At 45.2% G+C, this 27662-nt stretch overlaps 1 pseudogene; it reads right to left on the reverse strand.

Moving 5' to 3' along the window:
- Positions 1–1286: 1286 nt before the first annotated feature.
- LOC101288576 (elongation factor 1-alpha-like) lies at positions 1287–3786 on the reverse strand (annotated as a pseudogene).
- Positions 3787–27662: the final 23876 nt, after the last annotated feature.

Genomic DNA, 27662 nt, shown 5'->3' on the forward strand with positions numbered 1-27662 from the left:
CAAGAACGTAAATGTCACCTTTAACCCCCTTTCCTTATATCTCACATCCAATTTTTAGATATTTGTCAGTTTCTAAATATAGTCAGTACTTCTCACTGCTTATCTCCATCATGACTATCCTCCCGGTCCAAGTTGCCATCTTGCTTGGGTGACTGGAAATCTTCACTGCCTTGCATCTTTCATGGTCTACTTTCCACCTTTACCGTTCTCACCGCTCCCTTGCTTTATGCATTTATCACCACCTGATATTTACTTGTCTCTACACACTAAGTAAGTCTAAGGGGTCACACTAACATCTGGCACAAATTCTGCCAATATCTGATGGATGGATGAATACACCACAGGCAGACCTCGGGGGCCTGATTCCCAGTATATGATGAATGAGCATGTAATTTAGCTTATTAAGTGCCATGAGGCGATACTCTGCTGCATCTGAAAAATGGAAAACAGAAATTAGGGAACAAAAGGTTACAGAGCTCCATTCATTCCTCACCCTCGAGGCATCGTAACCTAACCTAAGTGAACACGGTGGGCAGCAGGTTGAGCCCAACATCCATATATAGTACCTCCCTTCTGCCTAAGAGAAATTCGCATTGACTCTTTCAGGAGTCTGAATGCTACAGCACTTAGCATCAGGAATTGAGGACATGGTAGTGTTGGACTAACCTATTGGCACTGAGATCCCACCCTATGCCATCGTGACTATACTTTACCACATCCCCAAACAATTCTTCCTATGGGAAAGAGGAGAAGGATAGGATAGAGCCCTGGGTAGGAGAAGGCTGTTAAGACCTGAATGGTGTGTTCACCAACCAGAGCATAAAACTGCTTTGAAGCTTATGAGCCTTAAGTTAGTTGTTCTACCCAGAGGTTCCTCATTGACCTCATGCTTTCTTCCTTGGAAGAAACCGTGACAGCTAGTCTAAATTTTATTATTAATTTTATTCAGTCAATACACAGAAGTATCTAATCTACATGGTGGAGGTTGCTGAGGAAACTGAATTGCAGGGAGAAGAAGGACATGCTTCATTTCTTGCTGGCTTCACTGCTGACTTAGTGACCTGGCCACAGATGCTGTCTTCTCCATGGCCTTGATGACGCCAGTGGCCAATGTTTGCCTCATGTCATGCACAGCAAAACAGCCTGGAGGAGGAAGCAAGGAAGAAGAAAGAGTGAAATTTCTAGAAAGAGGCATAGAAGGAAAGGCTCCTTGGCCTCCGTCAGAGGTGCTTCCCTTCCCAGGACTCAGCAGCCATCAGTCCCTGGCTCACCTAGAGGTGGGAACTCAGAGAAGGTCTCCACACACATGGCCTGGCTGGGGACCATCTGCACTATGGCTGCGTCAGGACCTTGGGGTTGTCCTCCAGCTTCTTGCCTGAGCGCCGGTCAATCTTTTCCCTCAGTTCAGCAAGCTTGCAGGAGACGTGGGCCATGTGGCAGTCCAGCACCGGCATGGATCTGTCCCGGGTGATTCAAGACTATACCCTGGCGGGGAAGGAGGATGGAATTAGAAGAGATAGGATGGCACCTGTGATCTGGGGCCAACTCTCGGCCAACCTGTGCCTTCTGTAGAAGTTGGGGCTAATTTCTAAGAAGCATTTCCACCACCACCAAGCACCAAGGCCCGTGGCCTCCCAGGGAGCTTACCTGCGCCACAAAGCTGCCGGCCTCCGTGGGAGGCAGGGGGGGTCGTTCTTGCTGTCTCCGGCCACATTGCCACAACGGATGTCCTTCACAGACACGTTCTTCACGTTGAAGCCCACATGGTCGCCAGGCAGGGACTCGGGCAGGGCCTCGTGGTGCATCTCCACAGACTTGACCTCAGTGCTGACGCTGCAAGGGGCAAAGGTGACCACCATGCCAGGTTTCAGGAGGCCGGTCTCCACACGGCCCAAGGGCACAGTGTCGATGCCTGTGCAATGGGAAGAAGGGCAGTCAGAAAGATTCTAGACCCACCCAGTGAGAACTGGCTTCTGGGGGAGTCCCTTGTCCTGGGGCTCAAGGACCAAGGCCACCTACAGGACTAGTAGGAAGCACCAGGACCCAGGACCGGCTTAGTCATGCTACATATCTATCAGATACACTGGAAACGCTGGGGGCTTTGGCACGTCATCCTACCTTAAAAGTCAGGATCTGAACCCTGGCAAGTCAGACACCAGACCTCATTCTCAGCTCCTTCATTCCTTAAGAAGCCCTGTCACCTCGCCTCCAATCTTGTACACGTCTTGCAGAAGCAGCCTCAGGGGCTTGTTGACAGGGCGAGTGGGCGGGAGGATGGAGTCCAGAGCTTCCAGCAGAGTCACCCCAGTGGTGCTTTGCTCAACCTTCCAGCCCTTGAACCAGGGCATCTGCGGGAGGATGCAGAACGCAGTGGAGGTGAGCCTGGGTCATGGCTCCCGGTGTGCCCACCCCAGTAACAGGACCAGGACCGGGACCAAGACCCGCGACACGCACCTGCAGACCTGGTCTGCACTCACGTTGCTGCTGGGCTCTAGCATGTTGTCGCTGTGCCAGCCCGAGATGGGCACGAAGGCCAGGGACGCAGGGTTGTAGCCAATCTTCTGATGTAGGCACTCACTTCCTCCGTGATCTCCGGGAAGGTGGGCTCGGTCGAGTCCGTCTTGTTGATGGCCACGATCAGCTGCTTCACGCCCAAGGTGAAGGCCAGAAGCGTGCGCTCGTGGGTCTGCCCGTTCTTGGATATGCCCGCCTCGAATTCGCCCACGCCGCCGGCCACGATAAGCACTGCATAGTCGGCCTGCAGGACACAGACACTACGGGGTCAAGGGCTTAGTTAGGGGAGGGGGCGCCGGCCGGGCTGGGAAGCCTGCTAGAGTTCCGGGCAGTCCCAGGCCCCTTGGGAAAGCTCGGGGACAGGATGCTCCCCAGAAGTTGATAAGTTCGTGGGTCCCTTGGTTACTGCTCTGCGCAGAGGTTCCGCCTCCCAGTTAAACTCTCACCTAGTCCCATAAATGAGCTTGTAGTTCTTCCTCCCCAAGTGATCTACTTGTCTGGCCATCGGAAAACCTGGTCCCTGCCCCAGCCTGAAAGGGGGCCCGTATCTGAGCCTCACAGAGTCTGTCCTCCTCTGGTTCTTTCAGAATTGATGATTGGCATGGATGAGGAAAACCTTCTGAGGCTTATGATACCCTCCTTCCCAGAGTCCCGGAAGTAAAGCCTGAGTTTCCTCCCTTCCTCTGCGCCTGCCCCGCCCCCATCCGAAAGGGAGGGCCCTGGGAACAAGGGCTGCTTTACCTGGGAGGTGCCCATGATCATGTTCATGGGGCATCGATGATGGTGATGTAGTACTTGCTGGTTTCAAACGTCCACAGGGAGATGTGGATGGTAATGCCACGCTCTCTCTCTGCCTTCAGTTTGTCCAACACCCGGGCGTACTTGAAGGAGCCCTTACCCATCTGGGGAGGGGTGGGGAGTGAGTAGTGCGCATTGATGGCGAGCAGAGGGATCTATCCCAGGGAATTCAATGGCACCCTACAGCGCACCCTACTGTCCGCGCTCTGCCACCAGACCCACCCAGAAGTGGGACATCCATCCTCCAATCCTCCCCGCCCCCACTGCTAGACATCAACACCGCACGTGGGTGCCTTACCTCGGCTGCCTCCTTCTCAGACTTCTCGATGGTCCTCTTGTCGATCCCCCCACACTCGTAGATGAGATGCCCGGCGGTGGTGGACTTGCCAGAGTCCACGTGGCCGATGACAACGATATTGATACGGGTCGTCTCTTTGCCCATGGCGGTGGGTTCCTTCCTTCAGTCACTGCTAGAGCGGAGCACGGGGCAGGTGAGGCCACAGCGTTCCAGGCCTGCCTCTCTCCTCTCCTCCCCTCCCCTCTGCTCCTGCCCAGCACCCCCCCCCCCCCCCCACTTCACAGCCTAGCCTGGAGCCTGGGACATGGTAGCATCAACTGAAAAGTAAAAGACTTGCCAGGCTCACGCCCTGGCAGGGGTCAAAATCCCAGTTCCATAGCTGGTACTTCCAAGCAGTCCTGGCCCATCCATCCTTTCTCCCGTGTGGGCCTTCCTCCCATCCTTCCAATCCCCCCATCCAACCCTCACCCCCAGCACACTTCCTGTACAAGAAACCGCAACACGCCATAGTTTGCAACTTCTCTCCTGCCCCATGCAAGTCCCTACCTCCAGAGAAAAAGAAACAAAGTTAATCCAGCAAGAGCTGCAGCAGCTGTGCCTCCTGCTTTTCTAAACCTAGCACTGGACCCTCCTCTGGTTCCACCCAAATCCGATACCAGAGCTGGAACTGGTTAAGTAATGCCTCTCCCTACCCCCAAGCCCAGTTGCACAGACTACTTCTTGGACTGATTGAATATAGGGGTGAAGAGAGGGTGGGTGAGAAGGTGTGTGGGTGGAGTGGGGGAAGGGAAGATTTTGGAAATAGGAAAAAAATAGAAAGAAAGAGAAATCAATAATTTTGGCGGGAATGAATGCTGCATGGCGGCAGACTTTGCATGCGACTTTCCAAGACTAAGGTGCTGAGAGGTTGTGGCCATTCATTCATTCGTTGAGCAGTTTATTGAGAAGTATAGTGCTCAACACTCTGCCGGAGGCTGAGGCTTCCGAATTAGGAAGCAGTCATGGTCTGACTTCGGGAAAGCTCTCAGGCTCCATGACGGACAGCAATCCCAGCTGGGGCTCCGTCAAGTCAGCAGTCTGGGATTGCTGAGGGAAAGCTTGTGGGACTGCTTTGAGGCTGGCTGTGGTTATTTGGAGTTTTCTTCGAGGCTGAGCATGTCCTCTTCCCTCCCGGGGAAAGTTCTCAGCAGAGCTCCATCACTCACACACGGTCAATGCTGACTTTCTCCAGCCCCTCTCCCCAGCGCAAGCTTGGACCCAGGACGGCAAGAGGCCAATACTCTAGACTTTCAGTGTTCCCCATCCCATTGAGGCCCACCTCCTTGAGCATTGCCCATGTCTCATTCTTAAATCATCATCCCCACCTTTACCCCTAAAGAACCAAAAAGCTAGAATATCAGAGAAGTGGGGTCCTCAGGAAACATCTGTCCCTTCCCTTCCCTTCCCCAATTTTATAGAAGAATCAAGGTCTAAGATATTCAAAGGATTATCCAAAGGTTCTGCAACTCCTTGGTCCCCCACTATTAACAACTTTCCCTCACCCAGTCACTTTTTAGAAGAGAAGAAGCAGAGCTACGGAGCCCACTGATTCATTCCACTAACACGTAAGAGGGACCACTGCTTAGCTCTGCCTTGGGAGCTGTGGATTCAATGCGAGTGATGCAGCCCCTGTCTTTGAGGGGTTCACACTTTAGTAAGGGAGACAGACCACAAAGAAACTATTTCCATGTAATGAGTGCGTGATGAGGGCTGAGAATGAGGCTCTTCTGGACAGTTCCCAAGTGTGTAGGGTGATGAGGACCTCTTCACAGAGAAGTTTTAACAGGTCTTCAAGACCATGGCATCTCAAGGCTTATAGAGGAGGGAGGCGCTGGTCAGGTAGAATAATCAGTTGAACACAATTCTGTACTCAATTTGCCTGGAGGACAGGAAGTGGATGGGAGAAAACAATGGCTAAAGAGATGAAGGGGGAATATCATTATGCATTAATTCCTCAGAGTTTAGTTTTCCTAAACTGTAAGTCTAATTATGTAATCCCCCTGCTTCAATCTCTTGATTACCCTTTATTGCCCTCGGGGGAAAAATGACTCTTCCTTCAGTGATGAGAAGCTCAGAGAGACTGAGGCTGTAGGCAGGGAGCCCCTTAGGAGGCCACCACAGGAGTCCTGGCAGTGGGGAATGGGGCCTCAGCCGAGGGGTGCAGCTGACGTGTATGCCACATAAATAGAGGGGGGTCAGAAAAGAGTGGGGGACCCCGTGTCATCAAGATGAGGAACACACGACTTTGTCAACATCTTCTCCCTCATCCCAAAGTCGAGCTCAAGCCCCTGAAAGAGTACCCAGAGGACCCTGCAGTGAATTCTAAAGGGTCAGAGTCTAGACTCCTTCCTGACTCTGCAGCACTTCCACCTGGTGCAGTTGAGCTGATCTCTCCCTGGTCTGGATCTGAAATTCCCTAGTCTTACAATGAGACTATAGTACCATCTCGTTTTGGCCTCTTTGAAATAGCACAAAGGCAAATTCAGAATGTAAGACAATTGCACTTCGGAACCAGGTAGACCTGAGTCTAAATCCTGCCTCTTCTACTTCCCAGTTATGTGAATTTTCTATCTCTGAGCTTCCGTTGCCTCATCTGTAAAATGGGGATAATACTTACCTCCTGCTTCGCTTGAGGTTGAACTTGATCATCCTGCACAGTGCCTGGCACGTGGCCAGTGATCCGTAACCAGTATCTACTATGGTCCTGTCTTCCTTTCCCTGTCTTGTGCTGCCAGACTCCACTCACTGAGAGGTGAAGTGCTCACATACAGACCGAACAATTTGCCCAAGGTCACGGTACACATAAATGAAGAAACAGGAGGATACCCCTTAGTCTCGGGGTTTCCAGGCTTCTGCTGAGCCAGACTGTCTCCTCATTAAGAATTATTATTATTATACTTCTTCCATTTAAGCCATTTACATTACATCTCTGTGGCCTGGCTGACTCAGAACTGAAAGAATAATCAGAATGAAGAGGTTTTCTGACATTGGAATCAGCTGAAGGGTAAGTACTCCTGATAGAACGACTTTCCCAGCCTAGTGTAAATGGCGGCCACTAGGGAAATATTCCCATTATTTACAAATTCGAAGGGTCCTGGCAATTCATTTTCATTTTATTAGAAATAGTATTTACAATATATAAACAGAAAGTCATCAGGGTTTCTGGACTGGGACAGTTAAGAATTAGAAGTGAATCTATAGTGACTGTAATGCAGGCTTCAGAGGAGTTGGGATGAAATAAAATCATTTAGAATGACAAGCAGAGTGCAATGAGAATTCACTGAGACAAATGTAGTTATAAGATCAAGATGTGCTTGTTGGGCAACTGCATAAATACAAGAAGAGGTGACCTTGTAGTGAAAAGTTACTCCAGATAGGGTTGATTCATAAAAAACTAGACAATGTGACCAATATTGGCATATGAACTAAATACACCTATTAATTAATTTATCTACGTAACTATTAACCAAAGCCTCTTGGTCTTTAGAGTTAGTGAGCAGAGGTGTAGCTATGAGATCTCCTCAGTTTATTCAGGTTTCTAGAGACAGAACCCATCGCAGACATAGACTAAGTCTGCACAACAGTACCAGTAAATTTTAGAAGAAACCCACAAAGTGAAACAAACTGGAGTTTGTCATGGGGAACTTTAAAGGTAAAGGTTCAACACCTAATACTGATACAATAGCCAGGACATGGAAGCAACCTAAATGTCCATCGACAGAGGAATGGATAAAGAAGATGTGGTATATATATATATATACAATGGAATATTACTCAGCCATAAAAAAGAATGAAATAATGCCATTTTCAACAACATAGATGGACCTAGAGATTATCATTCTAAGTGAAGTAAGCCAGCCAAAAGACAAATATTATATGATATTGCTTATATGTGGAATCTAAAAAAAAAGATACAAATGATCTTGTTTATGAAACAGAAATAGACCCACAGATGTAGAAAACAAACTTATGGTTACTAAAGGGGAAAGGGGGGGGAATAAATTACAAGTTTGAGATTAACAGATACACACTACTATATATAAAATAAACAACAAGGACCTACTGTATAGCACAGGGAACTGAACTCAACATTTTGTAATAACCTAAAAGGGAAAAGAATCTGAAAAAGAATATGTATATTTCAGTTATATATATATATATATATCTGAATCACTGTGCTATACACCTGAAACTTATATGTGGAATCTAAAATACAACACTAGTAAACTTATCTATGAAACAGAAACAGATGCACAGACATAGAGAACAGACTTGAGGGTTGCCAACGGGGAGAAGAGGTGGGGGAGGGATGAAGTGGGAGTTTGGGGTTAGCAGATGCAAACTATTATATATAGAATGGATAAAGAACAAGGTCCCACTATATAGCACAGGGAACAATATTCAATATCCTGTGATAAACTATAGTGGAAAAGACTATGAAAAAGAATGTATATACATGTATAACTGAAATTGCTTTGCTGTACAGCAGAAGTTAATACATTGTAAACAAATTGTATTTTAATTTAAAAATTAATTAATTTTAAAAAAGAATTGTTTTGACTTAGTTCAGTCCAATTTCAAGTGTGTGCATGAGAAGAAGGGAAAGCTGACTTTCCCAGGGTCTGATCACCTGAATAAGGAGATATCCAGTTTGCAGACCTGCAAAAATAGGAAATCAAATCCTAAGAAAGAAGGAGTTATTTCTTTGCACAAATACTTATAGAGCGTCTTTCCCGTGGTGATCTTGAAGCATGAGGCAGACTAGGATATCCGCTCTCCCTGACTCAACAGCGCGAGAGAGAAGCAAGACCAGGCTCATCCAGCCCACACTCCAGGAGCTGGAGTCCAAGCACCGGAGAAGACAAAGAACTGGATATTGGAGTGACTCTAAATTAGTGATTTTCTACTCCAACAACTCCTTACACAGAGACAAAGGGAAAGGGCCTTCAAGTTCCAGAACTTGACAACTTTAAGGGGAAAGGGCAGTGTGGGAAGATCTAGTCAAGCCCTATTAAAATGGAAAGCTTTTCCTATGAGCTCTCTGAGCATCAGTCATTCAACAAATATTTCCGGAGCATTTTGTGTTACTGCATCCCCACCCCAAAGCTGTTTTTGCCTAACCTCCATTTCACATATGGCTCAGAAAAGTAAAATGAGTTGTCCAGACCACACAACCAGCATGTAGGCAGGAGTAGGGGTGGAATTTTAATCAAGACATGTTCCTTTCTAAAAACAACATACTCACCGCAGTCAGGACATGCTACCTCCTGGAAGTCCCCTAGGCATCATTCTAGTGCAGCACTTCATCCTAGATGTAAAAACTGAGTCTCAGGCAAGTCCTATTCAATCTGATTTGAATACGTAAACCTTTACGTGTCAGGTGTGGTTCAAGAAGGATCCGCACCTCTAGGAATTCCCAGGGCAGCTAATGTGACAGTCCCAGGCAGCTAGGGTGACGCACTCACACCCACACACAGTAGGCTGTCACAATACAGAGGTCTGTACACAGGCAGTGGGAGCAGAAGCCTTCAGTAGACCCTGCTGACAGACTTGATCACAGGTGCCTCTATTGAACATTCATCCAACAAAGGAAGCTCCCCATCATATTTATTTACATAATTGCTTTTCCTCCCCAACGTTCTAGGGGTGACATCTCTCTGCCAAGACTGCAGTTAATTTGGAGTCTCCCAATCTCTACTCACTTTGCATCATAAGCCAAATAGAAGTATAAATCCAAAAGCAAGTGAATTCTGAACTTCAGCCCAGAGGCAGCACAGGATGGAGACTGAAACTGTTCAAGGCTCCCCCTTCTCCAGCCCCATGCCCTGCTCAGAGAAGTGTCCCAGAGGAAGAACTGGGGCAAAGGAGGGGCTCCTTTCATCTGTGGTTCAACAGAGATGGAGACGGAAATAGGATGAGGTAGGGGTGGTGGTGGCATGGCTAGAAGAGAGATGCTACAGACACAGGTAAAGTTAACGTCCCGGGGGATTTCCTTTCAAAGCCAGCAAGAGTCTGAGAAGTCGGTGGAAGATGGCAGCATAGAAGTGCTCATTCGTTCATTCTTTCATCCATTCATGTAGCAATGTGAAAGTACATGTTTCCAATTCTAACTTTTTTCATTGTGAAGCATATGCTGTAGGGAAAATCATTTTGTGGGTATCCCATATATGTGAGCACCCTTCCCTCCCTTGATTCTAGAAATCTAAGTTCAGGTTCTTTCTCTCATTTATCAGTGTGAATTTGCATGAGCTATTGACACTCTGAATCGCAGCCTCTTCACCTATAGAATAGGACTGATAAACATTCCTGCTTTTCCCTCCACCAGTCCTTAAGAGAATCAGCCAATGGGTTGGTAGTGAAACTGTAGGGTCCATGAGGGATCCACAGAGCAACTGTACTCAAAGTGAGTAGAGATTGAGGACTTTAAACTTAATTCTGCAATGCTGGCAAAAAATAGATGTTACTTCCAGAGCACTGGAGGAGAAAAGTGATTATGTAAATATCATCAGACGCTTCCTTTTTTTGATGGGTGCTCAGGGATCATGACGAACTTATTCATTGCTGTCTCCAAGATGCCATTCACAGTGATTTGCATAGAGTCCACTAATGAAGGATCAAAGGAAGTACTCAGATATCGATTGTGTCGATTCGTTAGTTAATATTTAAAGCATCTTATAAATCTGAAATCATGCTGTTAGCCCCTGAACACATACATGTTTTATGACTACCTTGGTCTCCTTTGGAAATCATTTCATTTGGTCTACTGAGAGACAGTAAGATACAGACAAAAAAAAAATTAGAGGGTAAAGCAAGGTTCTCCTTCCTCTGGGTTGCTCCTAAGGCAAACACACTCTCTTCCTTACCTCCCCAGATGCACATCTGTCCTAATCCAGATGTTAATGCTCCAGAATTGACAGTACATCAGGTGAACATCTAAAATATTATCCTGAGGAATGTCAGGTTCACTGCACAGTGTTTATAATTTAACTGTTATTTAGCCTTTATGGATAACACACATACTTGCCTATTGTTTTACAGTCATTTTATAGTTGCTCTGTGAGAGATAATTAAAGGAAAGCCACTTTAAGTGAAGCTACTCAGAGGGACAAAGTTGTTGTTTTGCCAATAATGTGCTATATAAATGCAAATGATCAGGATGTGTATTATAGGGAAACTGCTTAAATCATTTTTCATGGGACCAATATGTAAATGTTATAATAGTTCCCTGATTTATAGAGCACTTTTCTCCCAAAAAGATAAACATAACCTAGCCATGCATTACTTAACAGAACTTCCCAAATTCCAGCAGGAGGAAATCCATTCATTTATTGATCCTTTCAATCAGATCCTACAACACTGTCCAGCCCATAGTAGGTCCTTAATGTTTAACAAGTGAACGAATGAATGAGGAGTTACTTTAACAAGGCCATAAACATTTGTAGCCTTCATGCAAAGAATGAGGGTGCAGAGGGGGATGTCATGAAGTAGAAAAGGTCAAGGTTGCCACCTTTGGTGAAGCACGGAAGTAGTCGAAAGACTTGGCAAGAACAGAAGGAATGAAAACAGAAAGAATGAGGGTAAGGTTAGGCAGGTGAGTTGAGGCTATTGTCAGCATACGGAGGAAATCTATTTTTCTAACCCTCAGAAAATGAAACTGAAAAAGAAGAAACAATGAGAAAATTCATTAGTAATTGGTGAAGTTAATGTTCTGGAGAAGTGCCCCAGCTGAACAATAATCCGTACAGGGCTTCCCTGGTGGCGCAGTGATTGAGAGTCCGCCTGCCGATGCAGGGGACACGGGTTCGTGCCCCGGTCCGGGAATATCCCACATGCCGCGGAACGGCTGGGCCCGTGAGCCATGGCCGCTGGGCCTGCACGTCCGGAGCCTGTGCTCCGCAACGGGAGAGGCCACAACAGTGAGAGGCCTGCATACCGCAAAAAAAACCCAAAAAAGCAAAAAACAAAAATCTGTACAATTTAAGTACCTGAGAAGCCAATAAAAATGTAGTGGCAGGAGAACTGTGTCTTCATTAGCACAGGGTAGAGCAGCAGCCTCGTCAGTGATGAGAACAGAGCAATTCATGCTTTAGATTCTATAGGAACCCTGTTTCATTGAAAGAAAACTCATTTTAAAGTTCACTCCATGTATTTGATTGGGGAACGCTTTTCTAGAGGTACACAATTAACCACTCATGGAACTAATTCACTAAGGAATACAGTTTGGAAAATAATGGTTTAGAGCCTAGAAAAATAGTACAGAAGAGCAGTCCCCATGGAGGTCATATTTCTTATATAAAGAAACAAATCACACTCCTGTTCATCTTTGGCACTTAACAATCACAAGAGATGTCCCCAAACCTTGAATCCCCAGACTTCTGAATACTACATATAATGTATGTACGTATAGGATATATGCTTATCATTTCCTCTGTGTAATGTAGTATGAATATAACTGGGACATTGAAATGACCCCTTCAAACCCTATTGATTCTGTAAACGTGAGAATAAAGTTTTTTTTAATGTAAGCTATTGCTGTCCTTTTTTCACACCATTAAAACACAAAACAGTGCCCTGTCTCTGACCATTGGATCCACGTAGATCCCCATCTTGGGTCTGGACTGGGAAGATAAAAGACTCATACCTCCAGCCTGTTTTGATGATTGTTGAACAAAGCAAGAGCCTGACTGTAAACTGCAAAGATCACCAGTAGACTTGTCACCCCAAAGACTGGGTTACCTGTAAAATAACAAGGATCATTAAGAGTATGTACTGGCCTTCCTAGTGGCGCAGTGGTTGGGAATCCACCTGCCAATGCAGGGGACATGGGTTCAAGCTCTGGTCTGGGCATATCCCACATGTCGCGGAGCAACTAAGCCCGTGCACAACAGCTACTGAGCCTGCGCTCTAGAGCCTGCGAGCCACAGCTACTGAAGGCCACGCGCCTAGAGGCCATGCTCCACAACAAGAGAAGCCACCGCAATGAGAAGCCCGCGCACCGCAAGGAAGACCCAACACAGCCAAAAATAAATAAACAAAATTTTTTTAAAAAAAGAGTATGTATTGACATTCTGACACGGTTTTGAGCACTCTTCATGCATTGCATCATCTCATCCTCACTATAACCCTATGAGCTGGACACTATTACAATCCCTGTTTTATAGCTGCAGCTGCTGAGATACAGAAAACCCGTTGGAATATTGCTTTCCTGGTATAATGCAAGTATATTTTGTTATTCTCAGGTCTTTATGGTAGAAGTGGTATTTCATGTAGGCCTATGGGAGCACACTGGATATTTTCGATCATAATGAATAGGCTGGGACCTTAACCAAAAGGAGATTTAAATGATCCTTTGACCTTGAAATAAAGGTCACTAGGTCATCTTTTGAAAGCTTCTGAAGGGTCCTCTCCCCTCCAATACCTTTTTCAAGTCGTGGCACCGAATTGATAGAATGATTTCAAGTTCAAGCTCATAACAAGAGATAGGGAAAACAATGGTGATGGTGGAAGAAACAGGATTTTTTAAAAGAATATGGAATGATATAAAAATAACATAAAGGAAGGAGATGAGGGGACTTTGCCAATACTTTATGCTGATGGTGGAAAATGATGAGATACACTTATGACTTTAAGGTTGTGGGCAGAATTGTTAGAAGTTAGGAGGATCTGGAGTCAGACCACTTGGGCCAAACCTCACTCTACTACTTCCTATAGATAAATGACTGTCAACCAGTTAAACCTTCATAAGCCTTGGTTCGCACCATAAAATTGAAATAATGATATTATCTACCCTCTTACATTTGCTTTGATCCTCTCATGGGAGGATCTATAGAATGGTGCCTGGTATATATTAAACTCTCAGTAACTGACGGTTTTATTATGCCTCCCTTCTCAACAAATCTGTTACACTTCCAAAGCTGGTTCCTACCAACCTTCCTCTGTTAAATAGGTCTTCAAAGAGAGAGAAGCCCATCGTGGTGATGAAGAAACCAATTCTACTTTGAAATCATTTTATAAATGAGGTACAACGTGAAAAATCCCTTAGCACAGCGTTGATTGAGCACATAGTAAGTGCTCAATAAATAAAAGGTGTTGTAGTATGAATCATTATTTATAATTGCACAATGAATAAGAAAGTAATATGAATCATTATTTATAATTGTAATATGAATCATTATTTATAATTGCACAATGAATAAGCAAGGATAGAGGTGAATTCACCCCAATTCTTAACCAAATTACATGTGCAAAGAATGTCAGAACCCCCATAACCGTCGTTCTGCTCACATATGACACACTGCTGGGAAGATGACTTGTGTGCTGAAAACCAGCCCAGGTACCCCAGGGGTAGGAGGGTCACAGATCCTTTGAAGGGACAGAGTGAAGGGAGAAAGGTAGCTGGTCAGACCCTCAGGATGAAAAAGCAGCAGGTGACAGGAGGATCCTCCCTACGGATGGTGGGGAGACACAGGCCTGATGTCACACACTCGGCGGATCTCAGTATCTATCCACATGAAAGGAAAGGGACCCATGGGCAGTCTCAGCATCACCTGTAATAAAAACAATATCTACTATTACTTTAGAGCAGAACTTGACCAACTACGACCCGTGGGCCAAATCTGGCCTGCACCAGCTTTTGTGTGGTCCGTGTGTAAAGAATGACTTTTACATTTTAAAATGATTGAGTAAAATCAAAGAAAAGAAGGATGATTTATGGTATGTGAACATCAGACGACAGACATTCCAATTTCAGTGTCCATAAATAAAATTTAATTGGAGTACAGTCACATCCATTCATTTACCTACGTCAATGGCTGCTTTGGGACACACCAGCCGACTGAGTGGTTGCAACAGACCCACAGAGCCTGAGCTATAAACTCTGGACTTTTATAGATAAGTTTGCCTCATTTAGAGCATTGTGCTTTTTAGTGTTTTCCCATTCATTCATTCATCCATTCATCAAACGTTCTTGAGCATCGCTCTGTCCAGGCACTAAGGAGACTGAGATCCAGGGATGCAGAAAAAGAAAGATGAGACCAAAGCATGCATAGTGCTTTAATAGAGAGGTAACACACAGCTAGGGTAGCGCAGACCGGAGGCGAGAGAGTGGGAGGGTTCAGTAAACGTTTCAGGAAAGAGATTCTCAAACATGACAGTCACACAGTGACCAGACTGTTACTCTTTTCTCGGATGCTCTGTGCATGGCATGTGGCACATGGGATCTTAGTTCCCAGACCAGAGATAGAGCCTGCACGCTCCCTGCAGGGGAAGTGCGGAGTCTTAACCACTGGACCGTCAGGGAAGTCCCAGACCATTACTATTTTGCAGATGTAGATACTGAAGCAGAGAGAGGCTGACAGCTTGCTGACGGTCAATTGCTAAAGCAGGGTCAGGACAAGGCCAGAAACTACTTCCAGGCTTCCCAAGTCCAGGCCCATGCGATCTACCTACCAAAACAGGCTGTGTGACAAGAAGGGAAGAACCATCTGTGTAGCAGGGTGGGAGACCAAGCAGAGGGGAAGACGAGGTGACTGTGTCAAGGAGTAGATCGGATTCAGTCATGGAGACAGCCAGTGCTTACTGGTGCAGGACAAATGTACGTTCTGAATGACCATTTGAGAAGGTAGGCAATTTCTGGACCAGAAGTAACTCTCCTCTGAGAAGTGTGTGCAGTTTATTTCAGGAACACTGCTGCCAAAACCTGGATTTTATTACCTGCTTTGAAATCACTGGGACCATCCCAAGCTTGCAGTCTGGTTTATTTCCATCACTCTGGTTTGGGACATATCCACAGAAGCTTGGAAGGGGAGAGCACTGTCATTTTAAGTCTAGCCATTTTCTAACCATTTTTGTTTTGTTTAGCAAATGTGTTCAATGTTTACCATATGTTAGGAAATTTTACATTACGTCATTTCAACAAATCATGGTTACTAGTAAATGGCAATTGTGTTGAGCAAAGAAAGGTTTTGTTTCATTTTATTCTCATAACGAACGACTCTGTGAAACACAGGTTTGTAAAATTGGAAGTGGAAGGTCAGGATGAGAGGTGAAGAGGAAAAGAGAATTGATATGCGTTGAGCACCAATCCCAGAGTTCAAAAGGTGTTTTCATTTTTTTGCTGTTATGAATAACGCTGCAGAGAATAACATTAAAATAAAAACATTTTTGTCACGCAAAATATCTAAATTGTTGATTAATATTGACATTGTCTGAAGCTACCCTATATTTTCTCTAGGGACTTCTTAATGTCCCTGAGAGCAGGGCGTATATCAATCTGATACTGAGCCTGACCTTGGTAATGGTCTCATTCTCCCCTCAACACACAGGAGAGAATGTGAGCATCTTTTGAAAATATGTAGCTGGGGACATAATTCTCTGAAGGATCCACAGCTTTGAGTCTATGTCCTGCCTCCCTTCTCTTTCCCCCATCCTACTTCTCTTACTCCAGCCCTGAAGCTTAGACCGCCCCTGGGGGGTCCTTGGAGCTACTACCAGTGATCCTATTGCCTGAGAACAGGAAAGTGTTTCTCTGTTTTCACTTTGGGATTTGGGTTTTCCCAGCTTAACAATAAATATCCACTCAGGTGAGACTAGAGCATTTTCAGGGAGTCAGTATATTTGCTAATTAAAGTTTATAGCCTGTAAAAAATTCACCTTTAAGGAACTATGATTTTTCCCCCATCCGGGCCCCTTGATGTCACGATTATTAAATGAAAATCCAATAACTTTATTAAAAAGTAATGCGATGCTCTTTGTTCTACCTCTGCATTCCTATAAGGCTACAAGAGGAGACTGAATGTAGAGATTGCGCGGAATGCTTCCCTCGTCGGGGTGGTATTAGACATCTGGCTAATTAACCTCCATATTTAATCCCTTATTATTTCTCATGCATTGCAAAGGCAACTCAGCATTAGGGAGTGCGGCCCTAACACCTTTAGATTCGGGCTTAGACTCCAAGAGCTCCCAGGGATTCATAACAAGGGAGAGGCACAGGAAGACTTGGGCTTCTGCACATACGTAGCCCAGGCTGCTGGGAACTTAACTCTAGCTTTGCTACTTACTAGCTGTGTGACCTTAGGCAAGTCACTTAACATTTCTGAATCTCAATTTTTCATCTGTAAAAAGAGGATGATAACAGTACCTATTTCATAGGATTGTGACTATTAAATGAATCAGTTCATGTAAAGAGCTTAAAACAGTGCCTGAACATAAGGGCCCAATACATGATAGCTATTGTGATTAATCATGCTTGTCATTGAATCATGGAAAGGACACATCCAAGTCAGAGCTGCGCCGAGAAAAATATCTCACCCACGGTAGACAGATCATACTCGGCAGCTCGGATCATACTCGGATCTTCACCTTAAATAAATAAAATGCATTTGCTATTGAGGGGATTGATTTGCATGAACCGTCCGTACATTTTTCATCTAGTCACTCCATGAGTTGAGCTGAGATCCAGGGATAAAATCTATTCATTTAACAGAACTTATTATCAGGCTCTGGGCTAGAATACAAATAGAGATCCGCATAGCATGTGTCCATTCAACAATTCTAAATCGAGGTAACAAGTCATTACATAAAATGGTTTATTTGCTTTCAAGCTGACCTGGAAAGCCTGGTTTGAATTTAGAATTCTTGGAATTCTCAGAGTTCTGTGCCCAAATGCGGCAGGACTGCTGACCTCGACCCCGCCCATGGCCTGACACCTTCTCCTCCCATCCCAGCTCGGTCTGCACACTGTGTCCTTGCACACGGGCATATGGGTGCCCTAGCTTGCGTGTCCCAACTGCACTGTGCAGATTCACCCACCCCAGGCCTAGGGGGGGCTCCCTCTGATGGCATCATCTACCATTGTGAGGGGAAACTCAGGTAAGAGGTGTTTAGGGGGGCAATCTAAGTGAATCCCAGGCCTTTGAGGTAAATAATTCCAGGGCCCTGGGCATCCAGAGCCTTGAATAGACAATTCCCTTGGTCCTGTAGATTCCTTGCGTCATGAGACGAGGTCTCACTGGAGCAGGGCAGGAGCAGGAGCCAGGCAGGGACCTTCTTGCTTATGTCTAAGGGCCTTTTCTTTGTTGCCCACACTGTCCTTGACACGGGAGATACCATGATGAGAAGACAGACAGGATACAGAGCATAGCATATGAATAAGCATTAAACAGCTACTTAAATAATTTCCTCCAATTGTGATGATGCTGTGAAAGAGAAATCCAAGGTGTTGTGAGTATATGGAGAGAGAGCTCTGACACCACCTAGGGTTTGTGGGAGGTCTTCCTGGGAAAGCTACATGAGCTGAGACTTAGAGGCTATAGAAAGTAAAGAGGGTGACAGAGAGTCTTCCAGGCAGGAGAAACATCACATGCAAAGGCCCTAAAGTGGGAAGCAACCGAAGAAGGTTAACACGTCTGGAGTACAGAGAAGGATGGAGAGGGTATGGGGAAAGATTGGAGACGCAGGAAGGGGTGAGGTGCTTCAGGGTATGTTTGGAATTTTGTTTTGTGAGGATTTTGTTTAGTAAGGATTTATCTAGGAGCCATGGGAAGGAATTTAAGGATTTTAAGCAGGGGTATGATCTGTTGAAATCTGTATTTTTAAAAGTTCTCTTTGCCTCAGCTTAGGGAAGGGGTGGGGATTGGAGGCACAGGCGTGGACATTGTGAGTCCAGTTGGGAGGCTAGTGCCAACACAATGGTGGCCTAGAGAAGATGTGGAGAGAAGTGGTGACTCCAAGGCATGGAGCTAGGTGAATGTGGAGGTGAAGCAGGGGGAGGTATCAAAGGTGAATTTCAAAATGTCTGGCTTAGCAACTGGGTGGATGGTGGCATGTCTAAGAGGGGCAAGACATGCAGACTTGGAGGTGACTTTAAGAACCAGATAGAAACACCGAGAAGAAGCTCAGAGAAGATGCCTGGGTAGGACCTGTCATTGAGCAGAAGGCAGTTGGAGCTGTGGAAGGAGATGGGGTCACCCAAGTGGCATCTCACTACAGGGCTCTCTCCTCAGGGAGAAAAGGTCATGGTTCTTCTCTTCAGGGAGAAGCAGCCATGGTTCTTCTCCCCAGGGAGAAAAGGTCAGTGTTCTCCTCAGGGAGAAGAGCCCTGCGGAGCTCCACAGTGCCCTGTTGGATTCCATAACTTCTCACCCTTATACCACCATCACTCTCGTCCAAGCCACCATCATCCCTGTTCCCCACAAGGCAGTCAGGGTGTTCCTTTTAGAACACATGTCAGATCATTTCTCTCCTTGGCACAAAACCCGCCAATAGCCCTCAGCTCACTCAGGGTGGTGGACCACAAGGCCCCGCACAATTTAACACTCCCCCACCTGATTTCCTCTCTGACCTTATTGTCAGCTCTTCACCCTCTTACTCTGCACTAGGGCATTTGTACTGGCTGTTCCCTCTGCCTGGAATGCTTTTCCCTCAGATGCTGCATAGCTTGTCTCCTTAGTTCCATGTCACTTTATCAGTGAAGTGACACTGGTCACCCTATTTAGCCCCACTTGCGCCTGGCATTCTCCTTCTACCTTCTCACTAAACCATAAGCCTCATGAAGGCTGAGATTTTCGTCTTTCTATCGTTCACTGCTGTTTCTCAGCACCAGAAAGAGTGCTTGGCACATACTTGGTAGTCAATAAAAATGTGTTGAATGAAAAAATTTAAAATCAGGTAGGATGATAAGGAATCTGAGCTATATCAGCCATTTAAGAGAAGTGGTGCCCAGCACAAGACATTAAAAAAAATAATAAGTGATTAGATTCCATTGAAGATGAAGTAAAATTAAAACAGAGCAGGACCCTATGGGGCCTTCCTAGAACAGAACCACCCCTGCATGTCCTCTGCCTGCCTTTTGTCTGTAGAAAAACTTTAGTCAAAGAATAAATTTAATCGGAGAAGTGAGAAAATGCAGAAACAAAAGAAAAGCAGTCAAACAGGACAAAATAATAATAGTTTAGTCATTAAACAAAGTCAACGACCTTCAGTTCCTCTCAAGCGCTACAGATAATCTTCTGAGCCATATCCTTTGGACTCTTCGGTAGATACTGAAGCCCCCACCAGATGGAAGTTAACTCCATGATGACCAGATTGTAACCATTACATAAGCTGACACTGTTCTGAGAACTGGCCCCAAAGAAATGGAACAGAAGATTAACTGTACCGAAAACAATCAAGACGACACTGACCAGACCACTGTATGATTAACTTCAAGATGACTGTCAAAGCTGACTCTACTGTTTCTGCATGTAGCCCCCTCCCTCTTCCTATACGCTCCTGAAACTCTCTTTTAAAAGAGAGTTTGATCTTTTTTAAAAGATCAGTGGGCAATCTTGGCTGCCCACTGTGGGGAGTTGGCTTCTGGACATGAGTCTGCCTCTCCCACTGTTGCCGGCCTCCAAAATAAAGCAGACTTTCCTTTCTACCAATACTTGCCTCTCGAGTATGGGCTTTCGAGTGGTGAGCAGCCAGACCTGAGTTTTGGTAAGAAAATGAAGACTGAAATGTGACCTTTGCACTCCCACATGACCCGCTGGTGAGCCACATGAGGACAGGGGTCTTTGCTATTTGCTTACAGTGTATTCTCAGTGCCTGGGACAGTGTCCGCAGCACAGCAGATACTCAAATACATACCTTGAATTCATGAATAAATTAACATAGCGGTCATCTGTTGGTGACCTTGGTGATGGCCCTGTTGGCTGTGCAGTGAGGGTGTGAGGCTGACTGAGGGGGTTGTGAAGGATGAGAGGTGAAGAAATGGAGTTCCATGAGCTTGGACAACCTGGAGAAAACTGGCTGAAACCTGGAGAGGAGAAAGATGAGGAAGTGGCTGGAGGGAGGTGTGAGATCAATGAAGATTTTCATTGGTTCTTAAAGATGGGAGAGGCAGAACCATGTGCAAATTTTGATTACAGTAAGTCCCCTACATATGAATCTTCAAGTTGTGAGCTTCCAAAGATGCGAACATGTTTGCATGTCCAATCACGTCAGTTAGTACACGAAGGTTGCAGCAGCCATTCAGAATGCAATCCAGTGTTACTGTGTCATCTATGACAAGGAAAAAGAGCTACTACCCATACATCACTGGATCGCTTTTTCAGTTGAAAAGGGGAGATAGAATTGAATCCAACAAGGAACCAGAACCTGTGTCAACAACATCAGGCGTGAATGAAATTGCAGCCTGGCCTCCGTCTCCTGTTGCTGACGATCCTTCAGCTCTACCATCTCCCACCTCCTCTCCCTCCTCCAGTCAGTAACTCTTCTTGCCTGTTCACTCGATGCCAGCCCCTGTATGCCAGCTGTTGTACCGTACTACTGTACTTTTCAAGGTACTGTACTGTAAGATTAAAAACATTTTTTTTTGTTGTTTGTGTTTGTTGGTTTTTATGTATTATTTGTGTGAAAAGTATTATAAACCTATTACAGTACAGTACTATATAGCCGATTGTGTTAGTTGGGTACCTAGGCTAACTTTGTTGGACTTAACGAACAAATTGGATTTACGAACGTGCTCTTGGAACAGAACTCGTTCGTATGTAGGGGACTTACTGTAGAAGGAACCAGCAGAGGGCGATGTGGGAGATTTATGAGAAAGCGAGGAAACCAATATGGTATAAGTTCCTTAAGAAGGCATGATGGCATGGTACCCAGACACTGCACTGGAAGAGACCCCTCTTCTCCAGGGACAGGCAAGGAGCGGCTGGTGCATCCGTGGAAGTTACAGGCATTTCCCCTCATGGCTTCTACTTTCTCTCTGTAGTAAGTAGGAGGAAGGTCAGAGGGAGATTTGGAGTCTTTCAGGGAAATGAGAAGACATTTGGACACAGAATGACAGAGGGTGGGTGTAGGCAGCGTTAATAGGTGGGGGAAAGTGTTTGGTGGAGCCCAGATAAGGAAGTCTCTGGTTATTACATAGAATAGATCAAAACAGATATAAGAGTGTGGGTCAGGGCTCTACGTTCAATGGACCTCAATCCCCTTCTATATTTGGAGGAAATGACCTACAGTCTCTTTCTACTTTTACGTTTTATAACTCTTTTGAGCCCAGGCAGGTATTAGGTATCAGAACAATGGTGTTGGCTCCCTATAGTATCTTAAGGTAACTGAGAAGGCTGTTTAGTCTCAGAAAGAAATTCCATTAAACACAGGGGCTTTTGTCTATCTTCCAACCTCTCCAGGAAGCAATAATGCATTATTTCATGGACTAGAAGTAATTAGCCTGAGAAGCTTTGCTGTTTATATTAGGGAATACTGGGTGAACCCTGGCTTCCATGGGCCCACTCCAGGGAGTTGAGGCTTCCAGTGGAGGATAAATTGATGTAGAGTGCACAGCCCCTACTCCCAGGAGACCCTGTTGGAGAACAGCAAAAATATGACTAGATCTGGAATCTTTATCTGGATTCAAATCCTGGATCTTCCACTTGGGGAAAGGAAGACATGTTGATTTTGAGGGGAACCTCTCTGAGCCTCTGTTTCCCTATGGTCAATCAACTACACACAAATACCTACTGGAATCCTTAACATTCTATGGACCAGCCACTATTGGAGTGTGTCTTCTATCAAGCCATTTATCTTCGCAACCCTCTGAGAGGATGCTGTTTTCATACTTCTCCGACAGATGAGGAAACTGAGGCAGAAAGATGTTAAGTAACTTGCCCAAGGTCACCCAGTTAGTAGGAGCTGAGCCATTCTGGCTGCAGAGCTGGTGTGCTTACCCACACTCTGCAGCTGCTTCCAGGCACCGGGGAAAATGACTGCTTACTGAGATTTGCCCACGTTACAGATGTTGTTGGGTCCCAGGGCAGGCTGCCCTCAAATATGCCTCAATGTCATATTGATTATTTCGAACTAGAGTTACTTGAGAAAGAGCCTGTGGGGGAAAAAATGAGATTAAAAAAACAAAACCCAGGGCTTCCCTGGTGGCGCAGTGGTTGAGAGTCCGCCTGCCGGTGCAGGGGATGCAGGTTCGTGTCCTGGTCCGGGAGGATCCCACGTGCTGTGGAGCGGCTGGGCCCGTGAGCCATGGCCGCTGGGCCTGCGCCTCCGGAGCCTGTGCTCCGCAAAGGGAGAGGCCACAACAGTGAGAGGCCCGTGTACCGCAAAAACAAAAAACAAAACCCAAAACACCTGATCCCTCTCTTTCCCCCAAATGCAGGAAATAAATCTCCCGTGTAAAAGTGTCCTCCCCATACGAGGAAGATAAAAAGCATCCTTATCACCAGAGTCAGGGAATTCAAGGCTAAGAAAGCTGTATAGAGAGACTTTGTTACTCCTTCATTAGTCTGCTGCCCCAAGCACAAGCCCCTTTGTTCTGTCAAATCTTCACAAATAGTTTCTTTGTCCGAAAATGATACTTTGGTCATTTCCTATTGTCCTATTTCTATAAGACCTCTGTGCATATGAATTAAATGTGTTGTTTTTCTTTTCTCCCGTTAAGCTGTCTTGTGTCAGTTTAATCATTAGGCCAGCCAAAAGAACTCATGAAGGGGTAGGGGGGAAATTATGCTTAATTATCCCAAGAACTGCAACATCATTATCACAGGTCATTCATGCGTGAGGCTATAGATGCTCTCAAGTGTTAAATCACTTGTCTGGGAGCACAGAGTCCCTCCGGGCACAAGCCTAGGTTTCTGGCTTCCTTCCACATCGAGGTGCCTGATCTAAATAAGGTAACACACGGAAATGCTTGGTAACTTGTAAAACACTGTATGGATAATGGTATCACCATTCTTGGCAGTTCTGGCTCTCTCCAGAGCTCAGAGCTTCACATGGCTCTTACAGATAAGAAAACTGTGTTTCAGAGCACGGAGTTGCTTTGCCAGCGTGACATGGACAGGAAACAGGAGAGCTGGGATTGGACCCAGAGGAGTCTGGCTCCTTGAGGACCATGACCTCTATGCCCTTCACACTGGGGACCCTTAGGCCCAGGGGTCATGGGTAAGGTGCTTTGCATAAAGATGATGAATCCTTCTACAGAGTTGATTTTATTCAGAGAGTTGGGTAAAATATCATTTTATGTTAAATATAGTGATATATTAGTGCATTGGAATGCAGCATTCACATGAGCTTTTTTATAATAAATCATGAAACTTCAAAACAATTTTGGGGGCTTCCCTGGTGGCACAGTGGTTGAGAGTCCGCCTGCCGATGCAGGGGACACGGGTTCGTGCTCTGGTCTGGGAGGATCCCACATGCCGCGGAGCGGCTGTGCCCGTGAGCCATGGCCACTGGGCCTGCGCGTCCGGAGACTGTGCTCCACAACGGGAGAGGCCACAACAGTGAGAGGCCCGCGTACCGCAAAAAAAATACAAAAACAAAAACAAAACAATTTTGGTTTGGCTACTGCAGCTTAGGACTATCCCCCCAGGCCCCCAGAGATATAGATTAGTCCTCCTGGCCAGTAGGGTATCTGGGAAGTTTGAGAAGCTCCTCCAACATCTTGCTCCAAAATACTGGGGACAAAAATGCAGATACAATAGGGGCATTTATATCTTCTGGACGTTTTTGTACTAGTGGAGGTGCTGATTGCTTAGAAGTGAATAAAGCTGCTTAACACGAGGTGAAAGGCAGGGTGTTTCATCGTTGTGTGTGTGTTGCTTTCACCCTCTGTGGACCGTTGTGCACAGTGTCAGTGGAGACTCCAGGACATAGGTGACAGATGCTACCTTCCAGCCTCCTAGACTCCACTGCTTGTATTTTCCCTTCTCTACCACCGGGGGTCACAAGCGCCCACAGTAATGCTCCATCTCTTTCTAAGAAAGCAAAGGACTTTGTTTTTTGTAAATGAGAGCTGTGTGTGGCTGCAGCAAGGTCCTTTTGCCCCTTCACTGATGAAAGGGGCAAGTGCGGGGACAGCGCGGGTGGGGAGGGGCAATAAGAGGGGCGGAGCTTGGAGCTGCAGGGCAGGAGAGCAGCCTCCTCCCAGGGAAGCCGCCACCTCCTTGCTGGTGACCCCTCGGGGTGAGGTGGGAGTAAGTGGATGGTAAAGCAGCTGTGGGGTAATGGGAAGTATTGCCCCATGTGGACCACATCTCCTTCACCCCTAGGCTAAATAGCCCCCTGATGCGCTGCTAAAGGACAGCCAGTGTTAAGAACTGGCTTAGATGAGGTCAGAGTTTAGAGGCGAATCAACTTAAAGAAAACATTGAGTAAGAAAACGTTTAGGTAACCGTAGGTTTGTTTTCTATGTCTGTGAGTCTGTTTCTGTTTTGTACATAGATTCATTTGTAATACTTTTTAGATTCCACAAAGGGGAAAGAGAAGGAGGGGAGGGATAAATTAGGAGTATGGAATTAACAGATGAAAACTACTATACGTAAAACAGATAAGCAACAAGAACTTACCGTATAACACAGAGAACAATATTCAATATCTTGTAATAACCTATAATGGAAAATAATCTGGAAAAAATATGTATTATGTAACTGGAAAACTTTGCTGTACATCTGAAACTAACACAATATTGTGACTCAACTATACTTCAATTTGAAAAAAGAAAGAAAGCAAGAAAAGTTTTACGACATCCATGTGTATGGCCAAATGAGTGAGGGACTGAGCTTGGGAAATGGTTATTTTTGTTGGCTCTTTCTAGGCTGGGCATCTCCGTGTTCTCAGGCTTTGTGTTGCCAGAGCCTGGTGTAGCTCCTTGGTGGTGGTAAACTCACAGTAAGTGCTGGAAGAAAGTAGAGAGGAAATGAGGGAGGATGGGAAAAGGAAGGAAGGAAAGAATGGAAGGTACATATGTTAAGCCGGTATAAGCGGCAGATGGCCCCCAGTGACTCCATCTTCCAGTATCCGTGCCCTTGTGTGACCCTCCCCTGAGTGTGGGCTGGTCCTAGTGACTCACTTCTAATAAACAGAATATGGCAAGTGTGGTAGAGTGTCACTGCCAAGATTAGGTAACGAAAAGGCTGTAACTTCTGTTTTGAGCATCCTTCTTGCTCTCTGCCTCTGGCTGAGGGAAGCCAGCTTCCAAGTTGTGAGCTGCTCCATCAAGAGCATGGTGTGGCAAGGTCTTGATGTCTGGTCAGCAACTTGAGAAGACCTGATTTCTGCCAACAGTCAAGTGAGTGAGCTTGGAAGCGGGTCATCCCTGTGAGCCTTCACGACTGCAGCTCCAACCAACATCTTGACTGCATCCTTGTGAGAAACCCTGAGTGTGAGACACCCAGTGCATCACACCGGTTTCCAGACACACAGAACCTGCGAGACAGTAAACGTTTGTTATTTTAAGGGGCTAATTTTATGATAAATTATTAGGCAGCAACAGGTAACTAATATAGATTTTGGTACCTGGAAACGAAGTGTGGCTGAAATAAATATCTAAAAATGTAGGAGTGCAGGCAGTGGAAGGAGGCTGGGAGGATTTTGAGGAGAGAGTTAGAGAAATCCTAAATGGCCTTGAACAGACGTTTTGTAGAAGTCTGGGCTTTAAAGCCTCTGCTCTTAATTATTATATCAATACATCCACACATCTCAGAGAATGCAGAGACTCTGCACATATGCAAGAATCTTTATGCAACTGTTTGTCTTCCTCTTCAGCAACTCCAGAGAAGTTATTCCTTTACATGTTTTTAAATATGTGCATGCTATTATTGTAACTATCCAACAGATATTTGAACTCCTTCTGTATGCCAAGCACATGCTTGGCAAGACAAAGGTGAATAAAATCATTTTTGCCCTCGAGAACATAATCTAGTCAAGTATTTTGTTTGTTTGTTTATTTATATTTTTTGTTTTAAAACTGGACCCCAAGTTGAGGAATCCTTGCATCTGAAAGCTACGTGTATTAATTTTATTGAGCGCAATGATCATTCCAGAGGCTCTACACCATTTGGGATATAATAGATTTGAGTTAAGCACACACACAGAAGTTCTTAGTAACTCACCATTTTCTCCTTCTCAGAGCCACGATATCATGTCAGCACTGACCAGCTCTAAACAATATGTTGAAGGTGTCACATTGCAAGAGCTGAAAAACATCTCTGATGTGCTTCTGCGGACCACATTTGACTGAAGGGTGGTTTAATCACTGTGCAGACCATAGAGGAAAGAGAACTGGGCTGAGAGTCAGAAGCAGGGTTCTAAGTTTTGTCTTTGCCTTTGACTGAGTGATGCTAAGCTAATTGCTTGGATTTTCTGTGCTTCAGAGAATCAATAAAAATGGAGAAACACACCTACAGGTTCTTGTGAATATCATATACAGCAAAATAGCTAAAATTTCCTTGAAAACAATTTTGTTCCTCACGTGTATGGTGATAATCTTGCAATGTTTATAGAGATCTAATTATAATTTTCCTTCTTTTTTTTTCTTGACAACAATTTCCTATGTTCTGACAACTTTCCCAGAAGTATTTCAGAGATAAGCACCAATGGCCAATAATATATTCCAGATTTAGCATTAATCTTATAAAATTTATAGAATCAAAATGAAATACCTCTTGTCAATGTTTTCCCCATGGAATCCAACAAGGCACATTTTCACTTCCTTCACATGCACCCGCCTCATTTCCTCTTTTCCCACTTTCCTTCTGTCTTCCCTCCTTTTCTTTGCCTGGAAGATAAAGGTGCTAAAATCCATTTGGCCAAATAAAGCAGATAGGTAATATTTAGGGTTAGCAAGGCAATAGAGAAGAAGACACTTTTCATACTCTGCCGATGGAACTATAGATTGGCCTGGCCTTTTAGGAGCACCAAGTGGCTATATTTCAAAATTTTTAAATTTTGACCCCAAAAGTTTACAATTTGACCCCAAAAGTTCACTTCCAGGAATTATTTCTACAAAAATTACTTGCACAAGTCATATTATGCATAAGGAGAAACAATCATTCCCAATTCCGTTTAAAATAATGAAAATTCGGAAAGAATATAAATGCCACCAAGGTGTTTATTTACAGTAACTGATAACATGGACTGGTATGCAGCCATTCAGAAGAATTCAATAGATCCGTATATCTACTGGCATGGAAAGATCTCTCAGACATTATGAGCAAGAAAACAAGTTTACTTTTTCACTTTACGC

This window comes from Orcinus orca, chromosome 8 (genome assembly GCF_937001465.1).
Source record: "Orcinus orca chromosome 8, mOrcOrc1.1, whole genome shotgun sequence".
Taxonomy (NCBI): Eukaryota; Metazoa; Chordata; class Mammalia; order Artiodactyla; family Delphinidae; genus Orcinus; species Orcinus orca.